This window comes from Punica granatum, chromosome 4, assembly GCF_007655135.1.
Source record: "Punica granatum isolate Tunisia-2019 chromosome 4, ASM765513v2, whole genome shotgun sequence".
NCBI classification, from domain to species: Eukaryota; Viridiplantae; Streptophyta; class Magnoliopsida; order Myrtales; family Lythraceae; genus Punica; species Punica granatum.
Window position 1 is genome coordinate 26,616,463 of NC_045130.1, and position 16,048 is coordinate 26,632,510.

The window sequence follows — 16,048 nt, forward strand, 5'->3', positions numbered from 1 at the left end:
ATCACGAATTCCAAGAAAAAAAAAACCCTATCAAATACAAAGCTTTTGCCCAATCACTTGTTCTCAACTTGCAATACGAGCTAATCCTACCTGGATATGGTTCTCTCTATTCCACCTCTATCTATTCGATCTCAATCTTGATCTCTCTCTATGAACATTACAATATATTAATAGACACAAGAACTTCGGAGGACCACATTCCATTAATCAATTGTTAGATATGCCACTAATTGGAAAGAGAAAAATGTTATACATTAGCCCTTGAACTTTGCCTCTTCTCAATGTGATCGGATTACATAGCCTGTTTTGATAGGAGGGAAAGGAAGGGGAGGGGAGGGAAAGATATATAGAATTTCCAAAAATTTCCGTACAACTTTCCTTCCCCATCCCTTTCTGTTCCATCCATTTCCCTCGATCCAAACGGAGGGTAAAAGTTTTCAAATCCAGTTTCATTCAGATCTCCAGTATAGAAACAATAATTACATACTTTACACAAATAGTAAGGGATTTTTAAGCCAAATGGCCAATGGTTTACCCGTTTTATCAAATCTATCATATGCTTTTTTTTTTGTCAGATATATCTCATGGTTTACTTTTTGTATCAAATCTATCACGGCGTTATCTTTTCCGTCAACATCTACCGATCGTGCTTACGTGGCGCCCACATGGTAAGTGTGGCCCACTATCGCTTCACATGCCACGTCAGCACGGCCGTTAGATGTTGACGGAAAAGATAACGCCGTGATAGATTTAATGCAAAAAGTAAACCATGAGATATATCTGACAAAAAAAACATATGATAGATTTGACAAAACGGGTAAACCATGGGCCATTTTGGGTGTAAACCCCCAAATAGTAATTAGGAAAAAAGTATTAGAGAGAATCAATGATAGGGATTGATATGATCTAGGAGATTATGGGCAATCTTTTTATATTTATGGGATGTTAATTATTATGTACTACTATTATGTTCTTATATTGATTGTAATCCTGATCTATAATAAGAACAATTTCCACACAATTATGTGTGTCAGTTTTATACAAATTCCCTATATTCTTTATGGTATAAGAGCGGGATAATCTTGGTACTGACTGAGATTTTTTGTCGACGCGTCCAGCTTTAACCGGGTGCACTCAGCAACCTTAAGTTTGCGCAACACTCCATTTTCGTTCTACCTCAATTCTCTCAGGGCAACTAAGGCTCTTTCGACATCCCGATTCTTTAAAACTTCCTTGATTCAACAGTAAGCTCTCATGCTTCCTCCCTCTTTCTCCCCCAACACAAGCACATTCTAGAACCTCTACTATTTTTTCACTCACTTCTAGTGTTCTTAGCCCTCTTTTAAGGCCATCCTCTTCTTCCAAGCCGCTCTCTCATTCTGTGGCCGTCTTTGCCGACTCTCTCTCTCTTTCTCGGTAAACTCATCAGCCTGGCCCTCTCTATCTCAGGACCTAGTCTTCTATCTCCTCTCCTGAGTTGAGTTAAGCTATGCTCCTTATTAATATCTCACTGCGAACAAAGTTTCTTTCTTTTATTCTTGTGGGTCACCCCCACTGCTACTCCCGAGATCTAGTCACGACCTTATCATCTTGAGCTCCCTCTCAACTATGTCCCTTCTCATCTTTCTTTCAACATCTCTTTCAAACCACAATGGACCGGCCCATACCGAACAAGTTCTAGTCACATCTTCAGCTTCTATATTTTAGGGACCGTTTCGCTTATGGGGGAGTAATGCAAGTCATCACTTCATATTGGATTTCCACTGATCTAGCATTTTGATTTCATCAGTGTCTCTTCACAACATGTTTCACTTGGGACAAATTCAAGCTCAACATCCAACATATCCTGTTGTGCTTGTGGGGGAGTATTGAAGAGAATCAAGGAGAGGGATTGATATGATCAGGAGATTATGAGAAATCTTTTATATTTATGGGATGTTAATTAAAATTTAATATTATATTTCTATATTGGTTGTAATCCTGATCTATAAAAAAGAATAATCTCCACACAATTATGTGTGTGAGTTTTGTACCAATTCTCTATATTCTTTAAAAAAGTAAGATGGATATTCCTTTACCAAGATACAGTAAAATCGTCAACTTAGTTACCAAAGAGTGATATGCCTTGTATGAAAACTCCTTCAATGCTGGAAAAGAAATTAGTTTCAAGTCGGATCCCCCTATAATTTATTCATATGAAATTAGCACAATGATGACTTGGATTTATCTGTTTTAACGATAGCTAGAGCTAGTTATCAAATATATTCAGGAATAAAATGGGAATTCTACTTTACATTGCTGCCTACCTATATCCGTTTGTTTCTTTAATTAATATTGTAAAACCACAGATAATTTAATAAATACACCTTGGGTTCCAGTCTTCTCAATGGAGAAAATCCATCTATTTACTTTACACTTACTCCTATCTATCCTTAGCGGGTTAACTAGGTTCGAATTGGATTAGCCTGGGCTTTCGAATACTAGAGTTCATAAACCAGAAGAAGGTACGAAATTTACTGAAAAGAAGACAAAACTGTAAAGAAAAAATTTAAGTGTACTCTGATAAATTTATAAGATGAATTATTACGGAGGAATCACATCAACGGAAGGAATTGCGTGAAAGAAGAAACGAAAAAAGCAGTGTATACATGCTTTTCTACTCAATACTTCAAAAAGTAAAATCCTCTAGCATGCCCTCAATGGGGACTCTCAAGTGTTCGTTCCGTGCACTCCCAATGCTTGGTGCTCGGAGAATTGTTTCTTGCAATATTTGCAAGTAAAGACTCTTGGTCCCAGTGGTGGCTGGTCTAGGAGGTTGTCAACTCTTTCTTTGGACGAGGTTCATTCCTTTGTGGTCTCTCGGGATCCATGGTGAGCTGAAGGTTGAGTATAAGCACAGGGACCTTCTCTGAAGTGTCAGTATTAATGTTTGCCACATACTTCACTGTCTGATTGCGTGGACACTAGGAGTTTCAATAGGAGGTCGTCTTTTACCACTTCCATCATCTCAACCTTCGGTTCTATTAGATCAACCTTTGGAACAATGTGTTCAGCACAGCTCCGGGCCATTGTGATCAGCTGACTGCAAGATTTGGAGAGAAAAAGTTCCAGCAAGGGCTTGGAGTGGGATGTCTGACGGTGGCTTGTATTTTGTTGAAAGGAAGAGCAAAGGTCCTTTATGTATTGTTCAGTGAGAGCACAATATTCTATGTCTTTGTTTTTTTTTTTTGGGGTAAATTCAAAATGGTATGTGTTTGGTACGAGGTAGGTGAACTTGTTCGATTCTCATTTCTCGTAAATAAATTCCTTGCTACTACAAGAATGATTTGCCGAAATATATGCCTCAACCAATCCATGTATATATGGTAAGTTAGTAGTCAAAATTCCATATAGTTATAACATTTTTGCCAGTGTGGTACTTTTCATTCTTAAGTAGCGTATGATAGTCAGGTTATACGATTCCTTTGTAATACTCCACTATTGATCAAGCAACTGTAACAGAAATTTTTTTAGAAATTTCATCAATTTTTAGATGAGATACAAAGTTGAAAATAAATATGAATCTTCAAATATGTTTTTAAATAATTTGTTCGATGTACTAATTATTGGCTATCGTGGATCAAATAACTAGGAATATCAAATTCCCTATTAGCATGAATCTCACATCAGCAAGGAACTTCTTCGAGTACCTATGACATGCTGCCGTAATTGGAGAAAGGGGTTTGAAGAAGAGAACATTGCCTTTGCTTCGGAATTCTATTTTAGGAGGGAGGGGATCTGCACCTTTTCTCTTCTATCTCCTCTTATAAAGAGCTAAACGGAGCAGAGTGGTTCTTCTACAAAATAATTGAGTGAAATTGTTTTTGCTGCATTACGATATCCCATGATTTTGAAGTAACCATTATCATAGGTTTTTTGTGGAACTTTAGTGAGGTGTATAAGGGTAGAAGGCAAAAAATCCGGCATAATAAGACATTTTCCTCAAAATGAAGAGGGAAGAAAGAAGAAATGAAAAGTTAAAGTACCCTACATCTGAATCAGACGGTTTGGGAACAACTTTAAATTCCGGAAATAGAAACCAGTTTGCCCCATTCTAATTTGACTGTGTTAGACTCCTGCAGTTTTTTCAAACTTGGTGTACGAAATGTTGATGCAAATAGAATTTGCTTCTCCGAATAATCTGTCTCTCTCTACCTTTCGTCTTGATCTCGATCTCTCATATGATTACCTTCAATTAGTCTATATGTGGAATGACTATCAAATGCAGCAAAAACATAAAAAACATCTAATTCCATCAGTCTTGAAACTCGTGGCAATGAACTGGATTACCAGATCAGAGAGATATGCCTTATATTTGCACTCTTTCAATGCCAATGACTTTAATATGATTAGCTCGTGCGGGTAATTCTCTAATTTCCTCGCCCCAAATAAGCACATGATGGCTTGATCTTGTCCGTTCTTAATAGCTGGAGTTGTAAGAATTATCCAGGCATCAAATTGAGGTTTGTTTATTTTACTTTGCTTCTTATCTATATTTATGATTTTCATTGCTATTCGTAAAACTAAAGACTATTCCAAAAGATGGATAGAGTTTAGGAAATTCCAGAAAAATTGAATGAATTTACTGTACAAGTTTTTATCGAAAGGATTACATGAAAGAAACTAGCTGTCTGTGCAGCCTTTTCTACTCAAGACTCCGAAAATCAAGTGCCCCAAGATTCTCTCAACGATGGCAACTGGCAAGTGCTCGATCCTGTTTGTGTGAATATTGCGATTAAAAAGCCTCTGTGTTGGTGAACTCTGAGAGCTTGCTGCCGGAACTTGTTGAGCACGAGGTTCATTCTGTTGCTATGCTCTCTAGGATTCACACTCCAAAGTGACTTGAAGTTTAAGCACAACCACAGGGACATCCCTGAAGTATCTGTCTCCTATTCTACTACATACTTTACAAGCAAGTGCAATTATTTGGATACACGTTGAGCACTTTTTGCTGCCAAATAAATGAGCTGAATAGATTTGGTGAGAGAAACTTATATGCAAGGGCTTTAAGCAAAATGTATGAAAAAGTTGATTGTTTCCGTTGAGGAATGCACTGTTGATCGAGTGCATAATATGGTACGTGTTCTTTTTGTTATTTGGCATGCATTGAAATGGTATATGTTTCGTAAGAGGTAACTGAGCTTGTTCAATTTTCGTTTCGTGAAATTAAAACCCCTTGCCTTACCTAGAATGCATGTCTGAATTGTACATTCCAAACCAATCCATGAATGTATGGTCGGTTACTGGTCGAAATACACAGATACCAATACAGAGTGGAACATTTTGTTTCACCGGAGAAAAGAGACATATGAACATTTCAGTTTTACACAATATGTGTTCTTTTGCTTTTTTCTTGTTTTTGCTGGTCAGTACTGACTGATATTCAGAAGCGTGTGATGCAGGTCATGGATCTCTCTCTTATAATCCACTAGTGTATTGATCAAGCAAAATGGAAAATTTCTTGAACTTTTGATTTCATAACTCTTATAGACAAGGAACAAAGTTGAAGCTAAATATAAATATTCAAGTATGGTTTAAAATAATTTCTTTGTTTTGCCAAGCTCCAGCTGTTGTCTATCGTAGATCAAGCCACCTGGAGTACCAAATTCTTAGATTAACTTGAATCTTGGACCATCGAGGAAATTCTACTAGTAACTACAGCATGCTGCCATAACTCCAAGAACGGGATTTGAAGAAAGAAAATCTGCCTTATTCCAAATTTCTATTTCAGGATCGAGGAGATCTCCACATTTACATTCATAGAATACATTTTCCGATTGACTGTTAGTGGTGTTATCCAATCAAGGGAGATCTCCACAGTGACCCTTCCTCTCAGTAAGAGCCAAACTGTGCAGAGTGGTTCTTCCAGAAAATTACCTAGCTCTATATAGTTATCAGATGCAATGTTTTTCTGTTGCATTGCCTAAGCTGAAAAGCGCAGGTGGCTGTGAATTTTGATTAATCATCAAAATGAGAAGGAAAGAAAGAATTTTAAGTAATCTACATATGAATCAGATGGTCCCGAGCAAACTGAATCTTCCCAGAATGAAACCAATTTGCACTATTCTAATTCAACTCTATCAAATACACATAATTGTGGCTTGCTTGGACCTTTCCTAGTATTTCCTGTTTACTTTTGCTCAAGTAGTTAACTGAAATTGCAGTACGAATTCAAAAGATAATGTAGCACAGTAGTACACGCTCACGCCTGGTAACCAAAAGGTTCTAGGTTCGATACTCAGTAGGACTACTTGTGCCCATTTATCAACTATATTTGGATTTCTATTTTATTGTACTAGGTCCAAGGGCCTCCTTGTAATCGAAAAAAAATGCAGCATGAAAAATTTGATACTAATACAATTTGCTTCACTCTATATCTGTCCCTCTCTCCCTCTCGATTTGGATGTCCATCTTAATTCTGATATGTGGACCTCACACTTCTTTAATAGACATAGGGTAACCTTCACAGGTCATATTTTTTTTCTTTGTGTCGTACCCATCTTAATCGAAAAATCCTAAAACCTAAAAACCCTAAATCAAAAAATTCCATTCCATAATCTGTGAAGTTAAAAAAGAAAAAGTATGCAATTTGGTTCTTGAGCTTTGTTTGTTTTTCTTTTCACTGATTGTGATCTATTACTTCAATTTTTTTTCCAACGAAGTCCTCCATCTTCATCAAGATCTCCAACAAAATCTCAGTTATGGATGAACTGTTAATGTCAATTGAAATATTTGTTAGTATATTATTTAAAGTTTTATTTTAATATATTATTTAAATTTTTATTTTGAAACCGTGAAATAATAGAATGTTACCGAGTTTGTCGAGTAAATTCTAAGTATATGAGATTTTGTTAAGTATCTTCCAAGTAAATTCATTGGATATGTCACATGGACGACTTTTTTAAATATACTTTCATCAATTTGTTAAAATTTTTTCTTTTAAATTTAGTTTGAAACTTTAATTTTCGATGGTGCTACTCGATAAAAAAAAAGTTTGGAACTACAGTAGAAAAAGATTGAACTTCCCCCTCCTAATTAATATACCATTTATGTCACTTGCCCTGCCAAGTATTAGAATTTAGACCTTATGGAATAGATATAAAATACGGTAAAACGCCATAAAAGGCATATATATGATTGTCACGGGCATATTAGAAACTTTATTATGGTATTGAACTTTATTACCAAATAGTGACACGCCTTACCTAGACCCCCTTGAAAGCCAGAAACATATAATTATTAACTTAGAATCGAATCGCTCTCTGATTTTTTCATCTCGCCTAATACAAACGTTATGGCTTAAATCTGTTGTTATTCCTATCTATGTCGCAAATTAGGTTTCTTAACACTTTGTGATAGATTTTTACTCGTGCAGTTAGCAGATCTGCATAATCCAGTAATTATTCAATCCTGCAGCAATGTAAACTAAGGAAATTTCAAGAGATGATAACCGTATGTAGAATAATTTCAGTGAAGTATGGATGGATTGGTTTATTAGATAGGAATATATTATTGGAGGAATTGCATGGAAGAAACGAGCTGGAAAGGAAGGAGAAAAGCTGTGGACAGATCCATTAATCCTAATGAAAGTTTGAATAGGGATATGATGCATCGTTCCCTCAACACCGACCTGCAAGGGCACGTTCCCGTTTACGGGCATTCAGGTGCCCCCCCAACCCCCACCACCTCCCCCCCAACCCCAAAAAAAAAAAAACCAACCAGCGCTTGGCACTTTCTGAATCTCTTCTTGCAAAATTTGCAGGTGAAGATCCTCAGACCTAGTGGCCTTCCCAAACTTACCGGCACCTACCGGCACTTCTTTGGAACGAGGTCTGTCCCTGCTGTTCATGTTCCTATCCCTGCAACTGCGAGGTGGAAATGGCCCAGAGTGCACGTCGACCTTCGAGTTGACGTGCATTTGCCCAATACTGGACAAGGCAGTGAGATTTTGTGGACACATTCAGCTTCAATAGGAGGTCGTCCTTCACTTCTTCCACCATCTCGACCTTAGGAACAACAGTGCTTGACTCCATTGATGACGAGAGAAAGTTTTGAGAGATAAAGTAAAGCAAAGATTTCAAGGAGAGAGTCTGAACTGATGGTAGCTTATGTCAATAGAAAGGCCGACTAAAACCAGCATTTTATAATGTTGAGTCCATAATATGGTATGTCCTCTTTTTGTACATCCCAGATTACACATTCCAAACCAATCCATGCATCTTCAGTAAGTTACTGCTGATCAATAACATATCATAAAATGAAAGTTGTAATGCATTTGAGGATTTTAGTTGTACACGTGATATCGTGTGATACATGCATACCATTGCTTTGTAATTGTCTCATCACAATCCCTCACAAAATTGTCTAGTGATTCCTTGCTGTCTTTGTCCCCGTATATGCCCCTCTTTCTCTAAGGAAACGTCAAACAACTTCAGTAGACATGAATAAAGACATTAGAACGGGCACTTAATTCATCAAAGCTCCATTATCAACTGTAGGGATGTCATAACAACCGAAAACAGAAATATGTATCAGTATATGGATTAGTGTTTGAGGTTTGCCTTTTCTTCAACGTGGTCGTACTACTTCAAAATTCATCATAGATTGGTTTATTTTCAGCAGTACTATATATCTACGGAAAAAGCTGATGTATTTAATTTTGGAGCAATCTTGACTTAAAAACATTTTGGCTAGAATCCATATTAAATTTTCTCAAAAAATATAATATGCCCTTATTTTTGATACTCGGTGCTAATTATCGCCATTTTAGACTTTCCTCAGTGTTGACAGTGAGGTAACATATGATATGTTCCAACTAATCTTACTAGCATCAACATTTTTTACCAGTAACTCAATTACCAAAACGTGACATGCTATACGTTGGCTCTTCTTAAACAAGGAAACATTTCATAATCCCGTCGAAAAGATATATTACTCTCATCTGACGCTTCACTCATCATCTGCGTTGGGCTACTCTGGTAACTCAACCAGCATTCCAGATGTTTTATTACCATCCACTACTATCTCAAGTAGCTTTGAGTTATACTGACTTGACCTCCTGATGTGGTCCTGGAATTCTATTAATTATCACTGATATACTGGGCTTGGTGGTAAAGTACTTCCTGTTTAAAACATAAATTTCATAGTTTCTCGTAATCTATGGCAGTTCTTTACTTGGATTTTCGAAATATCTTCTTTGGATTAAATAAAGCAGGTAGAGTCAGATTCTGATATATGGGAGTAACACAAATTTTTATTCAAGTTGGAAGAAGTTATTCGACAATTTTCATTCTATGGCAGGAATCACATTCGGCACCCAGCTGATGAAGTACGAATACTTCCCCAACAAAAGACTACGAACAAGAAAAGTCATTTCGTCAGTTGAGCTTGTTCAATCCTTTTCTTTTGGTAAGTGAACTTGTTCTAATTTTTATTTTGATCCTCTTCAGAAAACACCTGTACTTGCCATCTTGTAAGAGTAGGTTACCAAACTTAAATATCCATGTATGAAAGTCAATGCCTTCGGACAGTGAAGATCATATGATTGCTTTTCAAAAATACAAGGCTCACAAGGGCTGCTTTCAGGAAAGAATCATGATCTTTCACATGGAATATGCAATCACTTCTCAGACTTTCTTTTAAATACCGGTTCTGTCAACTGAGCAGATTTCCTTGGGTTGGACAGCCAAGCTCAGTTAGCATAGCCTATCTTAAGCCCTCCCAATCCCAGAATCCAAGGTTCCTGGGCTGCTTCTACTTTGCTGTTCGGATTGAGAGATTTGGGGGGAAAATTTTTTCTTTGTTATGGAATTGTGTTTCATGAAGTGAGGGAATCTCTCCATTTCCATCCTCTGCATTCATTTTTCCATTGACTATTACTGAGTCACTGACATCATCCAAATGAGGAAGATCGTTCTTCTTCCATTGCCCTTTCTCTCATCTATCTCCTCTCGACAACAATAGCCATAAGGAGCAGCATACAGGAGCCAAACGGAGCAGAGTTGTTGTCAATGAAACTGACCAATCGAATTTGGTCTTACAAAATTAAAGGATGGCATGCTTTGGAAGTATGGTGTTCGTGTTCAATTGGTGTACGCTAAATCACGGGCAGGCAGTGGAAAATTCTGCGAAAATTCAACATGTTTCTGAGGTGAAAAGGCGGGAAAAAGAAGAGAAGTTTCAGATACTCTGCATGTGAATCAGACAGTTCCTGCACAATCTTAAATTTCCTTGTCCAGAAACATTTGTTAGCATTCTAATATGATTCTGTTGAATAATAAGCTAGTGGGTTTCCCAGACATTTCCTAGTTTTCCCCGTTTGACATTTTGAAATTTCGATGCTAACGGAATTGGAGAATATTTGACTTGTTACGCTATTTTTCATTTAGAGCGAAACAGGGGACAAATTTCTCATGACGGCACGAAAGTATATCTTTACATTTAAAGAAACAGGTAGGCTGACAGCTAAGGAAGTTGACTTAAAGGGACCATGACTCAGTCACTCAGATCAGATCAGGTAAGCAAGCAATTCTGAGAAGAGAAGAAGCAGGCCGCAATGAGAGAAGATGCGACCAATGCACTTGAAGGACTGTCTGCAATATAGCCAAGATCCAACAACCCCCTCGCCCTCTCACCGGCTCAGCAAACTTCTCCAGCTTGTAACACAATGCAAAATTTTAGCATGACACGTTATTATGGTGACACGGTTTAGTATTTTAGTACAAGTTTTTAGTTCAAGTATGTAGTATAAAGTATGTCAGCATCCCATTCGGGCCCACCGACTCCAACAGAGAACACCAACAGCGACCCTGATCACAGCCCGACAGGAAAGACAGAAGAAAGCCCGGCAGAAGCTCAACGCACCTATTCACAGTCAAGCCAATAGAGGCAAGCACGTAGGCATGGGGGCGTGGACTACAGAAGAAAGTCAAAGGCCACCGAAAAGGTACAGAGGGCAATCGGGAAAGCAGGCAAACGACACACATCAGGATAACAGGAGCCAGCACAGCAGTACTATTCATTGCCGGGGTGTCAGAAGGCATTCAATACGAGGTTCAAAAAATCCCTCACGGTGCCAAACTGACCAGTGTCACTTCCGAGCACATTTTAGAAATCATCTGCTTAAGAATAGGCACTCTCGAACGCTTACAAACGCCCTTCTAACGGGGATCCAGGGACGCCCATTTCACGGAAGAATTAACGGCACCCGAAAATAGGCCTGCTCACACCCAAGTGTCATTGGGACCGGGGAATAGGTTTTAGACTGTTTTTCGGAACTCATCTTGGTCTCCCGAGTGGATCTCGACCCAGGAAAAAGGGACCCTTTCTACACATAAACATAGCTGGAGACTGTTTTTATGGATTGTCAATGCGCGAAATCTGCACCAACTAATCCCAAGGACCTCAAAGGCCAAGGAAACAAACCCTAACCGCATTGCACGACTCATTTAGGTTTCTCGACTATCGTTCCGGCAGAAACAGGCCCATTTCAGAAGGAATCTTGCGCTCGGTGCCTATTCAGTGAAATGTTGACGTCCCAACTCTGCACCACCCACTCCCTGCAACCCCTAGGGCCCGAGAAATTAGTTCGCCTCGGACCAAGCAAATCATCGAGGTCTCCCGAGTAGCATTAAAGTGGTCTCAAACGTCCCCGACAAACCTTCAGAGTCCGTTTTCGACAAACGGATATCGCAGTAGTCTCCAAACACATCAGAATACTCGGGAGACACTAAGAGAGAGCCGTTCACGGATTCATAGGACATCTCCGGTTATCGATCTTCAGTCGAGGTTGATGAGTCAACTGTTCCGCCCGATGCGGAAAGCACGTCAATACAAGCAGAACAACACGCAGAGGCGCAAATGGGCAACAGAACCGGTCAACTGCGCCCAGATCATCCAAACAGAGCAAAATAGGATTTTGAGTCCCTGGGCCACCCGATCATTTACTTTCATGAAGAACATCAATATTAGGCTCATTAAAATCGTATTTGCGCGTACATTGATAATTCATCGTTCAAGCGAGCCACAAAAATCAAATGCGCGACCAATCGAGCCCCAAGCTTCTTCCGGCCTTCTTCTTAGCCAAGTGGGATCCTCGAGCCAGCCAAGCCAAGCCCAAGCCGCAAGCAATGGCTCTTCTCTAAGGAGGAGCCAAATGAGCCTCATCCACCCAATTCAAAATATCTTCTTACACATCTCACATCCATCAACTCTTATCTCCCTTCTCTTTCTTTCCTTACACACTACAAGACCATTTCCCCTCCCTAATGACACTCAAAAATTCGGATCCCTTAAAGCACCCCTCTAATTGAACTTTATTTCACTAATTATTCCTTATTAGGCCACCTATAAGTTCCCTTGAATCATTAACATTAATTACAACTCAGCTCTCATTCTCTCTCAAGCTCTCTCATTCTAGGAGACCCTCTCCAAGCCTTCAAAGATTCTAGTAAAGTCTTGGGCATCCAGCCCTCTGCTCAGCCTGGTTCAAGGCCAAAATTGCTGGAAAACTCAACCGTTTTCCGGCGACCGCCACCCAACCCTAACCAACTTCAACCAAACTTCATACCCCACATGTTTTCGACCTCCCGAGTCCATTTCGAAGCATAGTTTTTGCGTTTGAGGCCTCCAGCATAATAGACCATAGTTGCACATAAATGGGCTCTCTTGATGCTTCCCAGTTCCTAGGCCTTTTTCCTCCTCCCCACGACTTAGGCGAGTCGTGCCATCTTTTCTAAGGGTTCCTCATGACCCTCACTCTCCCCCATGACGAGGTGGTCACGGTCCGAGAGCCACGCAACCGAGCACAACCTCCCTTTCTTCCTTTTCTCTTTACCGGGTCTTGTTTGTGTCTCACAGGCTTCTTTTGATTTTCCAGAAAAATCTGTTCGTGCACTTCTTTCAAGCTGACCACGGCAACGTCCAGCACTTCCTAGAGGAGCCAAAGGTCCCGTGCCAACTTGAGGAACCAACCCCGAGCCTCCCGTGCAAGCCGATATCCACCCGGGTGCCATTTTCGCTTCTCGGGTCCCCCCTGTCCAGCCTATGTAACGGCCTCTTCCCGAGGTCTTTCGAGCTTCAAAACCACCCCAAACATGCCCCAAGGCTTAGGTATAACTTCCCGACTCTTAGAGGAGTAGGTCTCTTTAATTTCACCGCGTTCGTGGGGCAATAAGGCGGATATTTAATCCATAATATGCGTGTAATAGTTTAATGCGTTTATATCTCGTTTATTATGCTCGTATGATGCTATAATGCTTGTATCATGGCTGGAAGCGGTTAAAGTCGAGGTGGAAGAGATCACCATGGCTCACCGAGCCATGGAAGTTCATGGCTACGTCTCATGGGAGAGAGTCGTGAGCTTCCTTGGCTCACCTGAGGCCAAAATGGCTTCTTCTTCCCCGAAGTTAGTTGTTTTCCCGCGCTTTATGTTTTCGTCGTTGCATGAGTCGATATCGTTTTATCGATTCCATTAAATATCATGTTTTTGCATGTTTAAGTGTTTGCATGTATTTTCCAAGAGCATGGTGGCACCGATTCCATAAATGAATGTCATTGTCATGTTTAATGTCTTATGCATGCGAGAAATAGTCGAAATCTGGCTAAAACCCAAAACGGGTCATTGAGGCTCACGGCCATCCACAAGGGGAGAGAGCCGAGAGCTCCATGATCTCATTCGGGTTAAGGACGACATCTTTACCTCGATGAATTTCATTTCTCAGATTGGTTGTAATTGCACTTTCGTTTTGTCGTTAATTACGCAATAGATGGCATGGTAAGTGCGTTAGATTAAGCATTATGCATGGATTCGAGTATCGGTGATTATTTCGGGCCCATGAGAGTCCAAGAGCACTTCGGTTGTCATCGATCGGGTGTTCTCGGCTTTCAAGGACCCGTTTCGGTCCCCGTGTCACGAATCGATTCCATTAACCCGTAATATTCAAGGCTCAAGGCCATAACCACTAATAATTCCACATACGGGAAAATGGGACGTATCATTTGACTAAGCAAATCATTCGGCTTAAAATAAATTGCACGAATCAGCTATCAATTTGTAACCGCGTCGACGGATCATGAAACGTCGGAAATGCCTTTTAAAATTCACAATTTCAAAGCACTGAGACGTATAACACGAATAGAATCGGTATCTAGGTGGACTTGCGTGCCTTGACTCGAGTTCGGGCCCGATTTGAGGCGGCTCAAGTCAAGGTATGCGAGTCTTCTTTAGACCCCTTCGTGTCACGCGATTTTGATTTTACACGAGCACTTTAAACATTTCGCAAACCAAGGACATAACCATCGTTTCGTGGCTCGCCGACTCTCTAGGCGTTAGGGAGATTGAAACACCTCGATTTATGGTTGGAGATGGGCAACCCGTTCGAGTTCAAGTCTCATTTGCATAGCCCTCTTTATTCGCTTTCGGTGCTTCTGTCATCCTACTGTAGATTCGGGTATTTAGCATTGTTACCACTGTCATAAAATATGCAAATCTCTATTAATCATTAATTCGGCTTAAATAAGCATTAGATAATGGATAGGCGGAACTCTAGGTTCCAAATCTAGAGTCAAAACATGTGTCTGGTATATTCAGTGAGATCACAGTGTCACTATACATAACAAAGTCTTAAAACAAACTCACACACTTAGTTGACCTATAACTGCATTCTAGCACATTCATCTGCTTGCCTAGGGTAGGGAGATTGTTTGCCAACTGACCCCGATTAATAATTGGCTATATCATGTAAACTTGGCATAATACACAACTTGTCTGTATTTGTCTGTTTTCATCTACTTTATCAGTTTTCTTTTGTTTCCCACTATTACTTGCTATTTGTTGCGGTTCGGCTCCGAACCCTTAGAACGCATTACACAGGGTCCAACGCCCCGAACCGTCAACCACGGGGTCTAACGCCCCCAAGCACAGTGAGAGCGCGCAACCCGAGTGCGGAATGGGGTCTAGGATCCCCTAAAGCACCCCCTCTAATTGAACTTTATTTCACTAATTATGCCTCATTAGGCCACCTATAAGTTCCCTTGAATCATTAACATTAATTACAACTCAACTATCATTCTCTCTCAAGCTCTCTCATTCTAGGAGATCCTCTCCAAGCCCTCAAAGATTTTAGCAAAGTCTTGGGCGTCCAGCCCTCTTCTAAGCTCGGTTCAAGGCCAAAATTGCCGGAAAACTCAACCGTTTTCCGGCGACCGCCACCCAACTCAAGCCAATTCCAACCGCACTTCATACTCCACATGTTTTCAACCTCCCGAGTCCATTTTCAAGCTTAGTTTTTGGGTTTGAGGCCTCCAGCATAACAGACTAGAGTTGCACAGAAACGGGCTATCTTGATGCTTCCCGGTTCCTAGGCGTTTTTCCTCTTCCCCACGACTTAGGAGAGTCATGTCATCCTTTCTAAGGGTTCCTCACGACCCTCTCTCTCCCCCGTGATGAGGTGGTCAAGGTCCGAAAGCCGCGCAATCGAGCACAACCTCCCTTTCTTCCTTTCTCTTCATCGGGTCTTGTTTGTGTCTCACGGGCTTCTTTTGATTTTCCGAAATAATCTGTTTGTGCACTTCTTTCAAAATGACTATGGCAACGTCCAGCACTTCCTAGTGGAGCCAAAGGTCCCGTGCCAACTTGAGGAACCGACCCCGAGCCTCCCGTGCAAGCCGATATCCACCCGAGTGCCATTTTCCTTTCTCGGGTCCCCCCTGTCCAGCCTTTGTAACAGCCCCTTCCCGGGATCTTTCGAGCTTCAAAACCACCCCAAACATGGCCCAAGGCGTAGGTATAACTTCCCGACTCTTAGAGAGTAGGTCTCTTTAGTTTCACCGCGTTCGTGGGGCGATAAGGTGGATATTTAATCGTTAATATGTGTGTCATAGTTTAATGCGTTTCTATCTCGTTTATTATACTCGTATGATGTTATAATGCACGTATCATGGCTGGAAACGGTTAAAGTCGAGGTGGAAGAGATCACCATGGCTCGGCTGAGCCATGGAAGTTCACGGC